This window comes from Mirounga angustirostris, unplaced genomic scaffold, assembly GCF_029215605.1.
Source record: "Mirounga angustirostris isolate CCGP_5_RB_7025 unplaced genomic scaffold, mMirAng1.0.hap1 SCAF_10, whole genome shotgun sequence".
NCBI lineage: Eukaryota > Metazoa > Chordata > Mammalia > Carnivora > Phocidae > Mirounga > Mirounga angustirostris.
This window is the reverse complement of record NW_026991718.1, coordinates 129,119,109-129,132,134: the sequence shown is the minus strand read 5'-3', so window position 1 is coordinate 129,132,134 and position 13,026 is coordinate 129,119,109.

The window sequence follows — 13,026 nt, the reverse complement described above, 5'->3', positions numbered from 1 at the left end:
CTGAAAAGTTCAATTAAGATAAACTCTGAAAGTCAAAGGGAAAAGCTGTGGATATTCATTCAAGTTGAAAATACACAGAGCCTTTCTGCCCCTCTTCTGTTTATTAAAATACATATATAATAAACTGGAGATGATTTGTGTTGCAATCTCTGAGCTTCATTAGAGTTTTTAGACATTTGCTAAACCAGATTCTATTTCTGAACTTCACAGTATTAATCCCTCTGTCTATTGAAGGATGGTTAAAATGTTAAATGAGTAAGATACATATATTCAAAAAGCACATTTGATCTGGGTCCATATATAAGCTGCTCGAATATATAAGCTAAAAAATAAGTTTTATTTTTTTTATTCTTATGTTAATCCCCATACATTACATCATTAGTTTTAGATGAAGTGTTCCATGATTCATTGTTTGTGCATAACACCCAGTGCTCCATGCAGAATGTGCCCTCCTCAATACCCACCACCAGGCTAACCCATCCTCCCACCCCCCTCCCCTCTAGAACCCTGTTTGTTTTTCAGAGTCCATCGTCTCTCATGGTTCGTCTACCCCTCCGATTTCCCCCGCTTCTAAAAAATAAGTTTTAAATATGTACATATTAATATGTACATAGTCCATACATGGTCAACCATTCATTCATGAAAGAAACGGTTTTTAAACACCCTATAGTTGTTGGCAAACTATGGCCTACAGACCGAATTCAGCCCTCTGCCTGTTTTTGTGTGGCCTAGAAGCTAGGAGTGGTTTTCACATTTTTTTTAATCAAAAAGATCAATAATATTTCCTGACATGTGAAAATGCCGTAGGAAATTCAAATTTTGGTGCCTGTAAATAAAGTTTTATTGGCACACAGTCACACTCATCTGTTCACATGTTGCTGTGGTTGTTTTTACACTACACTGTTGGAGGTCAGTCGAGTCAACAGAGCCATGTGGCCCACAAAGCCTAAAATATTTACTACTCGACCCTGATCCATTCTATTCCAGGTCCTGGAGAAGGGAGGAAGGGAGGAAGAAAGGAAGGAAGGAAGGAAGGAAGGAAGGAAAAGAATAGTAAAACAGAACCAGCTTTTCCTTCATTCGGGGCAGCAGTAAATATGATAAATGATTATAAAGACTATGGAGAAAAGCAAATCAATAATAAGTAAATCAAATACAGACTGATAAGGTGGGTTGAATACATGACTCAAATATCCAGGTGCCATTGCCATCAGGGACATGATTTTGAAACAGGAAATAATTCTTGGTGAATTTCCAAACAGAACAGAGTACAATTCTCCTTCCATTTATGTAGTGTATATTAAAACTATACAAAGAACACTTTGTGCTATACAGAAAATGGAATTTGGTTCTAGGTCAAGATCATCTTAATCAAGGCTTTTCAACTACCGAACTTTCTGACATGATTCTAGAAAGACAGGCGGGATGTGAAACAATCCTTCTTTGTGCTGGAGTCTCTCTCACACACAGCAGGATGTTGAGTAACCCTGGCCCTCACCCACCCAATTCAATAGAGACATTGAAATCTCTGAGAGTGTTGTCAGGCTTGGAGGAGAAAAAGAAGGTTGTGATCCGGGAGCCAAGTTTTCAACAGATGAGGAGGGTGACCAGGAGGAAGGTAGATAATCACAAAGAAATGATCATGGTGTGCTGGTAAATGTTTAATAATTCACTCTGATTTGTAGCATTTGCCAATTTCCATGGTGTAAATATTCCCACAGTGGCCAATTTCAAGCTACCAACATGACATCATTGAATACGGAAGGTGGAAAAAGGTATGCTCAGCGAGCTCTCCGGAGCCAGTACGAGCCCGCTCCAACAAACCCCCGGGATGCCTAGTGGTTGATACACGTAAAGGGCGTGAACCTCAAAGGAACAGAGCACTTCACAGGAGGGAGTAGGAATGACCACATCCATGAGTGACATATCACCGACCTAACTTCCCAACCCAGAAGGATACGGAAGCAGCAGAGATAATACTTTCCCTTGACTAAGTGGTGACCTTGGGGATTCAACTGAGGTGAGAAAGGAAGAAAACAATTTTTGAGGCTGATACAGATTTAGCTGAGTTTTTTTACCAGGAAACAGAATTCTGGAAGAAAAAAATATGGGGACTTTCTGGAGACAAGGTAGCAGAGGGAGGCTGGATAAGGAAATTTCCAGGACAGAATATGTTCTGGGTGTGACCAAGGGTGACAGAGAGCCTCTCCCCATTCCAAACCAAATCTAACAGCCATCGAGGAAGCAGTATTCCAGCAAATTCATCTTGCACACAGTCACTGAATTATTATAATTTAGCTTCAGCAACTACAGTAGCTGCTCAAAAAACACATTACGACAGTAGAGTGCTGCGAAATATTTTGCACATACAGCAAATGTGGCAAATTTTGCCACTTCATTGACTTTGCAAAACTGAAAGATCTTCCCCTTTGTCTTGTACAGTTTCACTAATTACATCATTAGCAGAAGGCCATTTGACCAACATGAAGGAGACAAAAACTACTTTTTCTACATTTAAGTGGAAATGTGAGTTAAAATATAGAAATATTCATGCCTATGTGGTACAAAATCCACAGGAGATAAGAGAGCCAAGTGATTAGAGAGATATCATCTTAAAAAAAAATCAAAAGAATTGACATCTTTTATGTACAATTGCTGTGATTAGACAACCAATCTCAGTTGCTCAATCTTCCTAATACAGATGCTCTTTGATGAAGACAGGAAGGCAGGGTGAATGCAAAAGTTTCAGCACAAGAAGGAGGGTCTAAATAGAAAGGGATGAGTATAAGAGAACAAATAAATGAAGGCGAAGTTCTTGAGACTGGCCAAGATAGAAGTGAGGTCTCAACTCTTCCCAAAGGCACATGGTCTCCAAAGGTAGGACCTGCTGGCAGTCAATGGCAATGCATGGGGTGGTGGGCCTGAGGACAGTAATGAATTTTAATTCCCTGGGAAGCGACACACACAGTGAACCAATGCACTACCTGACCGCCCAAAACTTTACTACATATATGGGAACAAAGAGTAACATGTGTGGCATAATGAAAGCTTGTCTGGAAAACCTTATGCCTGTGGTTATAATTATGAGTATCTATGAGTTGGCTGAATTCTGTTCCAATTAGGGCCATGAGCATTAGCATTTAGTTCTTGGAAATGTGACTCAACCCCTGCCAGTCAACTCTATGACCAAGTTACCAATGGGGATTCAGCTCTGGAGAGCCATTTGGTTCCCACAGCAAGAAGGCACTGGAAGAACTTTAACAGGAGAACCCCGGGGTGAAGCACACAGACTTTGAAGTCAGCCCTGGGCTTGAATCCTGATATCTTATACCACCTCCTAGTGTGAGATTGGGCAAGTCAGCTGAGTTTTCTGAGCCCTAGTTTCCTCATCTGTAAAATGGAGAGTAAACAGTATGTACATCCTAGAGCCAACAATATAGGGACTAAATGAGACAATGTGTTGATGTGGCTTACACAGTGACTGGCATCTATTTTGTCTGCAGTAAATGTTGGCCAATGATACCAGTTATAAAAGGAATGAGATTGTCATAAGTGTTTTTGCTATGGAGAGACTAAACCTAAAGTAGCAATCATGAAGAACAGAGGATGGATGGGTTGACCAACTGGAGGCCTAGAGTCAATTCTAAGCATTTCTTTGGTTAAGTAAATTTTATCTGTACCTGAAGTAAATGGGTTCAAAAAATGTAACTCAAGTGCTTACTATAGGTCCCAGGCACTGACCTAGGTGCTAGGAATACAGCAAATTCAAGAGATTAAAATCCTGGCCATCGTGCAGCTTACATTTCATTGGGGAGAGACAGACAATAAATTTAAAAAATAAATAAATAGTACCATATAAACAGTGGCTCTTAAAGTGGGGCCCTTGGGTCAACAATGTCAGCATCACCTGGGAACTTTTTAGAAATGCCAAACTGGAGACTTCCCTCCAGTCTTAATGAATCAGGAACTCAGAAGGTGAAGTCCAGAAACCTGTGGTCTAAGAAACCTTCCAGGGGATTCTGACACAAGTCAAAATTTGAGAATCACTGAGACTTTGCATTTCTAACAAGCTTCCAGGGGACACCAATGTGCTGATGTGGAGACCACACAGTTAGAATGACCAATATAAACAAGCCAAGGATAAGTGCTTATGGAGTAAATAAAACAGGCAAGGGGGTGTCTCAGGCCAAGTTCCCGCAGAAGCAGACCCTGAGATGAGAATTTTAAACGCGAGTGGTTTGTTGGGGAAGTGGGAAGCCCAAGAGGGGAATGAGAAAGTGAGACAGACAAAAGGAAGGCAGCCAATATGGTTGTGAGCACATGGGGCTCATGGCCCACTGGGACCTCCAGGAACTGTATGGAGTATGCCTCAGTTGTCCTGCCCAAGGAACAAAGAAGCTTTGTCAGCCACTGACTAAGGTCACACTCAGAGGTGTTAACTCCTCCAGGATGTCTGCCCTATTCCTCACAGAGGGGAAGAGAAAGCCCTCAGGACAAGAGAAATAGGTTCTTGCAGCAGGAAGCAGTTCCCGGGGGTATGAGGAATGTAGGGTACCAGGGAAGGCAGAGAAGAGCTCATGGAGAAAAAATGTGAGATGAACAAAGACCAGAAGGACAAGAGGGAGCAAGTCCTGCCCATATCTGGAAACTTCCCAGGCAAAAGGAACAGAAATAACAGATGCCCTGAGGTGGGAACATGGCAAGCACGTGAGCAGAACAGTAAAGATGCTGCCAATGTGTCTGGAGCAGCGAAGGGAGGGAAGGTGGAGGGCGTCGGGAGCCACAGCAAAGAGTGCAGCCAGGGGTGAGAAGCGAGGCCATTGGAGGTTTTGAGTACAACACCTGACTTAAGTTCAAAAGGATTGGGGTGGGGGGCTGTTGTTTAGATATATATTATGTATATTAGGTAGATAGACAGAGAGGGAAATAGAGAGTTATGGAAACATGGACACAAGAGAACAGAGACACCCATGAGGAGACCACTCTAAAACCTGAGGCAGAAATGCTGGTGGCTTGGACCAAGGTTCAGTGATGCTTTAATGACGTCATTAGCAGCCCACTTTTCTCAGGCGTCCCCCTCTGCTTTCCTCCGTATGGGCTTCAGAGTCCCAAGAGGAGGCAAAACTACGAGGAGCAGCTCCAGGATTACACATTGAACACGCAAAGCCACCCCAGAAGTATGAGCAGTCTCCTCACCACAAGCTGGAGCAAGGACCCAGGACCAAGCCTCTTTGGCCCCACTTGGGTTGCCTGGGCAACTGTAAACTACTCTCTACAGCCATGGTGATGGGGGTGCCTTGACAGCCCAAGTGTGGTTCACATGCCCACTGCTGGAAACCAGAGGCAGGAATAGCCCCACCCCAACCACATAGCTCTGAGAGAGGTGGGGAAGAAGTTCTCCTGAAGGACATCTGATGGCAGTGGTACAGGATGCTCTCCAACCTCCCTTCCATAGTAACAGAGTTTCTAGCTCAACACATGCCACATGAAGTCCATACTCCCCAGTCTTGCTTGCAGATGGATGGTGCCACAGGTGTAAATATGTGTGAACAGAAGTGATAATGAATGTACAGGGACGCCTGGGTGGCTCAGTCAGTTGAGCGCCGGACTCTTCGTTTCGGCTCAGGTCGTGATCTTGGCGTCACGGGATCAAGCCACTCATCGGGCTCCACACTCCGTGTGGAGTCTGCTTGTCCCTCTCCCTCTGCCCCTCCCCCTCCACTCATGCTCACTCTCTCTCCCTCTCTAAAATAAGTAAATAAATTTAAAAAAAAAAGAAGTGATAATGTACAACTTGCATATTGTGCCCTTAAAACGAAGGGGCTGCCATCCCCTTTCTCCCTCCCTCCTGGTGGAATGCGACCTCAGTGATGGTGATCCTGGGTCCTGAGGACAATGGATGCATCATAATAACAGAAAGCAATGGGACAGAGGACCCAAGTTTCCTACCAGATTTTCAGAGCAAGATCACCCTATCGGTTTGGACTTTCATTTCTGTGAAGCCAAAATAAAATTCCGGTTTTTTAAGTTACCATTTTGAGGGGCCTGGGCAAAGCAGACCAAAATCCTAACTTATACAGAGGCTGAGTTTTATTATCACAAGAGGGAGAGTTTTATTATTACAACGAGGAATACGGATGTAAAGGGAAAAACCCAACGATAATCACTGTCACCATACAGTAGGACTGTTAATTCCAGAACTTCAACAGTCACTGATGTGGGGTTTTTTCACAGAAATTTCATAGTTCTGCTAGAATTCTATCTCACCTAAGATCTATGGCTTCAATCTGTTTAAACAAAGCTTTGAACCTTTCTCATTTACAAATCTAACCAACCTTGCTAAATCTTGGCATTATGTCTTCACTACTGAACTTGTCGGTGGTAGTCCTGGAGAACACCTCTGAGATCCAAAAGACACCAAATCATCAAGTTGAACAGGGCCTCTGTAGCCAGGGTAGAGCCCCAGATGTCACCAGAATGGGGCGGGGGGGAGGGGGAAGGGTGGCAAATTTTACAAATCTGATCACTGTATCTTCTCCCGAAAGACTTCATTTAGGGCCAAGAGTCAAGATTCTTGCTACCCTGACAGGAAGGAAAAATGCACACGGGCCACAAACAAATGTATTTTATCCAGTGATGAAGGAGGCAAAGATGGTCCTCAAACCCGGAAGAATAAAATTTTTACCAAATTATCTATGGTATAGATAAAACGACCCTTTCTCACTAACATTTTATTATCCCAGTGTGTTCCTACATATAAGTAAATGAAGACTCCATTTATTTTTATAATATTATTTAATATTATACCCTTTCACTACATATTACATAAAATAGTGTTATCATATGAATGGTAACTAATTTTTATTAAGTGCCCACCATGTGCCTTCAATCCCATCTTTTGCACCATATCCTCAAACTACCTTGTTAGGTGGGTATAATTAACACCATCTTTTGGATAAGAACACTGGCCCACAAAGAAGACAAAGCACCGCCGGGGTCACTCATTCAGGGAGTGGCTGGTCCAGAAATCGCAGCCAGAAAGTCAACTTCTAGAGACTGCATCACTGAACGTGACTCTCCTGGCCTCTTGGGACACAGAGATGTGCCACCCAGCTCTCCTTTCATGGAAGCATCTGCTGCTTCAGGAGTGTGGTCAGCGGACAGCCAGAGAGCTGCTCCATCAAGGTCTACACATGCAGAAGGCTGTGTCCTCAAGGTCATGCCCTGCCAGGGGCAGCCCACTAGCAGTGACCAAGCAAGGCGTGGACATAAATTCCTGCCATCTGGGCCCAGCACAGGACACTCCGAGGGGCAGTACGTGCTCCAGAGCTCCCCACGGTGTCGGCCAGGACTTTTAGGCTGACACCACAACTCTTCTACTGCTTCTGTCCAAACGTGCTTCCCCACTCTTCCCTCAGCAGATGTGGATTCCAAAGAAACACCTCAAACCTAAACTATGTCTCGGTGCCTGCATCTGTCACCTGAGCCACCAACTTTACTAACAGAGATGTCTATTGAAGGAATGAATGACCCCGTGGATAGAAGATGAATACACTATTTAAGCACTGGGTTTTGCATAACAATCCATTCAACAAATAAATATCCTCCCACTGTGTTCCAAGCACCTTCCTAGGCAAGAACAAAGCACACAAGGTCCCTAACCTTAGATGCTGATGGCATTTATTGGGCCAATATCAGTGGCTCTCAATCTTTTTCTTAATTTAATTTTATTTATTTATTTGAGAGAGAGAGAGCACACACGCATGCATGAGTGGGAGGAGGGGCAGAGGGAGAAGCAGACTCCCCGCTGGGCTCCACCTGGGGCTCAATCCCAAGACCCCGGGATCATGACCTGCGCCGAAGGCAGACACTTATCCGACTGAGCCTCCCAGGCGCCCCAGTGGCTCTCAATCTTGATGGCTCACGAAAATCACCAAGGAGTTTTTTTGGTGTTTTTGTGTATGTCTTAACCATGCCCAGGGCCCACTGGAATTGAGCTGAATAAGAATAAAGTGAAGGCAGAGAACCAGAGAGCTCAAGGATTTATACTGGGCCTTCTCGAACCTTCCTGGGTATATGAATCACCAGCGACTCTGGTTAATACCCACATTTGCCCAGTAGGTCTTAGGTATGGCTGCCTGAGGTGCTGCGGATGCCAAACCACACCGGATTGAAGAGATGAAAGATGCAAGGAAGCATAAGGTAAACATCACTAGGGGCATAGAGAGCCCCCAACATATGACATGCGATTATTTGATGATTTTACGTTATAGATTCAGACCCTGCACATTAAGATCTTACCAGTTTTAGAGAAACCACTGAACACCTTTCTATCATTCTTGTTTCTTTAAAGCTAAGACCCCCAGCTCAAGTGACTGTAAGTGTGAATACTGTAGAAGAATAGAGAACACCAAGCCATTTCTCCTTATACCATTTAAATATTCAAATAAAACTTGGTATAGTTTACATTTTGCACTTAGATGCTGAGCATACAGACTCGTGTGTGTGTGCATGTGTGCGTGCATGTCTATGTGTGTGAGAAAAAGAATTCTGAATGTATCAAGACTTTTCTCCTTTCTAAACACAGTCATCTTCACAAACAACTTTGACAATACACTTTCATTTTGTCAGAGTTGCTTGGGATGAAATTCGCTCAGCCATTAAAAGGTGGGAAAGTGTCCTGCCACTGTGTACATAAGACAAGGCCACTGTTTTGTCATATGTCAGCCACCCATCAGTCGGAGCAGAGAAAGCGATTGGTACATGATGGGGTCGGTAAGAAGCCCTCCAAACCTTAATTATCGGAGTGCCCCCCAGTTTCGCTGGGCTTGTCAGTGACTCCTGACAAGCTCAGAGGCAGATGAAAAGACAGTGCATCACCAACTGGTTAATTAGCAGCAAGCACAAAGCAACCCAAATTACGAGCCCAAGAAAATATGCCACAGAGATGTATTTTGTACACGGGATTTAAGCAACGCATGCAAGGGGGAAATGGTGAATTTTTCATACTCCAAAAAGTATCTCGATTGTTCTTTGGGATCAGCTTGGGCAGACAGGAAGATAAGTCACTCTTTTATACCTCAAAGAGTTACTGAGAGCCTACTGTAGTCTGGTCCTGAGGCCAGGAAGAGGAATCTAGGGTGGCTGATCCATTCGTTCCTTCTTTTGTGCATTCATTCAACAAATACGTATTGTTGTCTGCTGTAACCCACTAGGATCCAAGCACTGAGCTAGATTCTAGGGATGTGGTTATAGAAAACAGGCATATTCCGATGCAGGCTACAACACGTATGGACCCAGAAGGCGTATGCTAGATGAAATAAGCCAGTGGCAAAAGGACAAATAGCATAGGATTCAGTCTTATGTGGTACCTAGAGCAGTCACATTCATAGGACAGAGAAGAGAAGCATGGTTGCCAGGGGCTAGGGGAACAAGGGAATGGGAGTCACTGTTTCATGGGGGCAGAGACTCAGTTTGAGAAGATACAGGGGCACCTGGGTGGTGCAGTCAGTTGCACATTGGACTCTTGGTTTCGGCTCAGGGTGTGATTTTGGGGTCAAAAGATCGAGCCTCCTGGCGGACTCCACACTCAGTGGGGAGTCTGCTTAAAATTCTCTCTCTCCCAGGGGAACCCTCCTACACCATTGGTGGAAATGCAAGCTGGTACAGCCACTCTGGAAAACAGTATGGAGGTTCCTCCAAAAGTTGAAAATAGGGCTACTCTATGACCCAGCAATTGTACTACTGGGTATTTACCCCAAAGATACAAATGTAGTGATCCGAAAGGGCACCTGCACCCCAATGTTTATAGCAGCAATGTCCACAATAGCCAAACTATGGAAAGAGCCCAGATGTTCATCAACGATGAATGGATAAAGAAGAAGTGGTATATATATACAATGGAATATTATGCAGCCATCAAAAAATGAAATCACACCATTTGCAATGACATGAATGGAACTAGAGGGTATTATGCTAAGTGAAATAAGTCAATCAGTGAAAGACAATTATCATATGATCTCAATGATATGTGGAATTTAAGAAACAAGGCAGAGGATCATAGGGGAAGAGAGGAAAAAATGAAACAAGCTGAAACCAGAGAGGGAGACAAACCATAAGAGACTCTTAATCATAGGAAACAAACTGAAGGTTGCTGGAGGGGAGGTGGGTGGAGAGATGGGGTAACTGGATGATGGACATTGGGGAGGGTATGTGTTGTAATGAGCACTGGGTATTATATGGGACTAATGAATCACAGACCTATACTCTTGAAACAAATAATATGTTAATTAATTGAATTTAATTTAAAAAATTAAAAAGATTCTCTCTCTCCCTCCCTCTCCCTTTGCCCCTCCCACTTGTGCTCTCTCTAATAAATAAATAAATCTTTTAAAAAGAAGAAAAAAATGCTCTGCAAATGGATGGTGGTGATGCTTATACAATGTGTATGTGCTTAATGTCACTGAACTATACACTTAAAAATGGTTAACATGGTAAATTTTATGTTATGGATATTTTACCACAATTTAAAAAAAAATTCTTTTTAAAGAACAACAAGAAAAAAAGACACCCAAAGGCAAGATTCCTGCTCTAAGAGGAATGACAGCCCAGTGGGAAAAGAGATATGAAATAAACTGAAAAGATACAACTATACATAGAACTGCTATGAAGGAGAACAGGTCCCTCCCACCAGGGTCAATGTGACTAATTTTCCTAAATGCAAAAACAACCACGATATTATTTGCTTTTAGAAGCATTCCTCACTTCGCAAACAGATCTCTCTGAACATAGCACTCCTGAGTACGTTGAAGGTTTTTAGATAAATCATTCACCACATAACTACGTCCTAAAGGCAGAGAATTGTCAAGATAAAGTGTTACCAGGCAGTGCCAATTAAAGATCAATCAGAAATTACAATAAGCATCTTGGTAATTACAGCAAAAACTACTGGAAAAAATGATCTAACTCGTAAAAGTTTACTATAGACCCAGTCTTCCACACTTACCCCTATAAAATGGTGCGATGGAAAAAAAATCCATAGGAGGCTGCATGGTTTGCATATTTAATAGATACAGTTATTGCTTGTGAGCATAATATTCCATATTTACTTGTCCAATATTCCTGTTCCTGCTGATTATTTGAGCATTGTTGTTTTTCAAAATATAAAAACAGCATGTCACTTCAATACACACTGCTATTGTGCAAAGGGTTTAAACTTTTGTGCCTTTGTTTAAAAAAAATCCTTAGCAAAAGCTTCTCATTAAAATGTAGAGAAGATAAGCATCCAAAAATGTAACTTGGAACTTGCATTGAGAAAAAAAAAAAAAAAAAAGGGAAAAACTGCACAAAGCCTTTGGATTGAACACTGTGCTTTTATCCTCTGACAATGTGGCAAACTTTCAGCATTTCCTGGAATATTTTCCAGCTCCTTTAAACACCTGAAGGGTTTCTTGAATGTTGGGCTGGTTGGCAGGGAAGGTGTGAATAAAGAGAAAATAGAGCAGAAGAGAGGGGAAAAAAAGAGAGAGAAAGGGTACCTTTTAGATTCACCCACCAAATAATCACATCCCTTAACAGTAACTTTATTGGGTCTAAAGCAAAGAAAATGCTGCCAGGATAATTAACAATTCTGGTTTTAAAAAGCCGAAGTTGATTATCTAAAGGGCAGGGTGCTCTTTAAATTAAAGATGATATCAGAGGCATTTACAGCAATATATGTTATAGCCATTGAAATCACACATAAATATATAGGTTAGGGGTCCTCTCCCAACCTCCCAGAAGAGCCCAGGCAGGTGAAACTATGGAGTGGAGCGGGCTGGGTAGGGACAGAGGTGAGCTAGAGAGAACATGCTTTTCATAAAATGGGTAGATGTTTCTCTGCCAACCTTGGCCAGGCAGATGTGGCCCTGTATGGACAGAGCTTCCAAATTCCAGAAGCCAGAAATTCTAATCTTCACATAACATTTTCCACTTTGTAAATATTGACACATAGGTAATTTTGTAAATATGCATAATTTTATAATTGCTATGCAGGCCAATTAAATATATCTGCAAGCTGAATTTACTGGGGACCATGCATTTTGACCTATGTCCTAGTTGTTCCCAGTTCCCAAACATGGTGGCGGGAGAATATTTTGGCTGACCGCCCCCACCAAATCCTTTGGAGGCAGGTCCCACCCAGGGAGCAGAAGCAGCCCTGAGTCCTCGTGAGAGGCTGGCTCACCATGCAAGGCCTTCGGGAATGCTCTGCTAGGCAGGAGATTTCATAACCTTGGCCTTGGATGCCTTGGGTGACGTCAAAGAACCACCCTCCAGTGAGAAGCGTGGGCTTTAAGTCTTGGCTTGGAGACCATCCAGCAAGCACTCCCTAGACACAGGAAGAACACACTCTGGGCTTTGCATAAATGCCTTTCCACTTCTTCCTTGCTCTCCCCCTACTATAACCCAAACAATATAAAGGCTGTGCTTTCCAGAAGTCACAAATTGTTTTCTGTGTGAAGATGTGGGTCCATGAAGACAGAAGAGAATTAGAAACAAAATCTCAAGATCTATCTTTGGCAAAGAAATTAAGGTATTTCTTCTAGCTAGTTCTTGCCCCAGTTCCAAATGGTTGTCCATTCTCTTTTTTTTCCACCAAAGAACTACCTCGTAAAGGAAGGTAGGAGAGATATCTGACACACTACAGATACGTTTCCTTAGAAAAACAAAATAAAACTTCCCTTTGATATGCCCAAATCTTCCAAGCTTTAGTACCAGATTCCCAAACTAGCAGTTTTGGGGGAGAATATGACCTTGAAATAGTTGTATTTGCCTTAGCACAGGTTTATGTGTTGTTTTGCTTTTAATATTTTTAATTTTACCATTGGGGGTGTGCACTCTTTGGTTTGGCCACATGCCCCACCCTTCCCACTTGTCTCAAACCCATTTTTTTTTTTTTTTTAGGAAGAGGAGAAATGTGGACACTCCTCTGCTCAAATAATGTCTGCCCATCAGTTGACCCACTTAGCAAAAATTAGAGGTATCCAT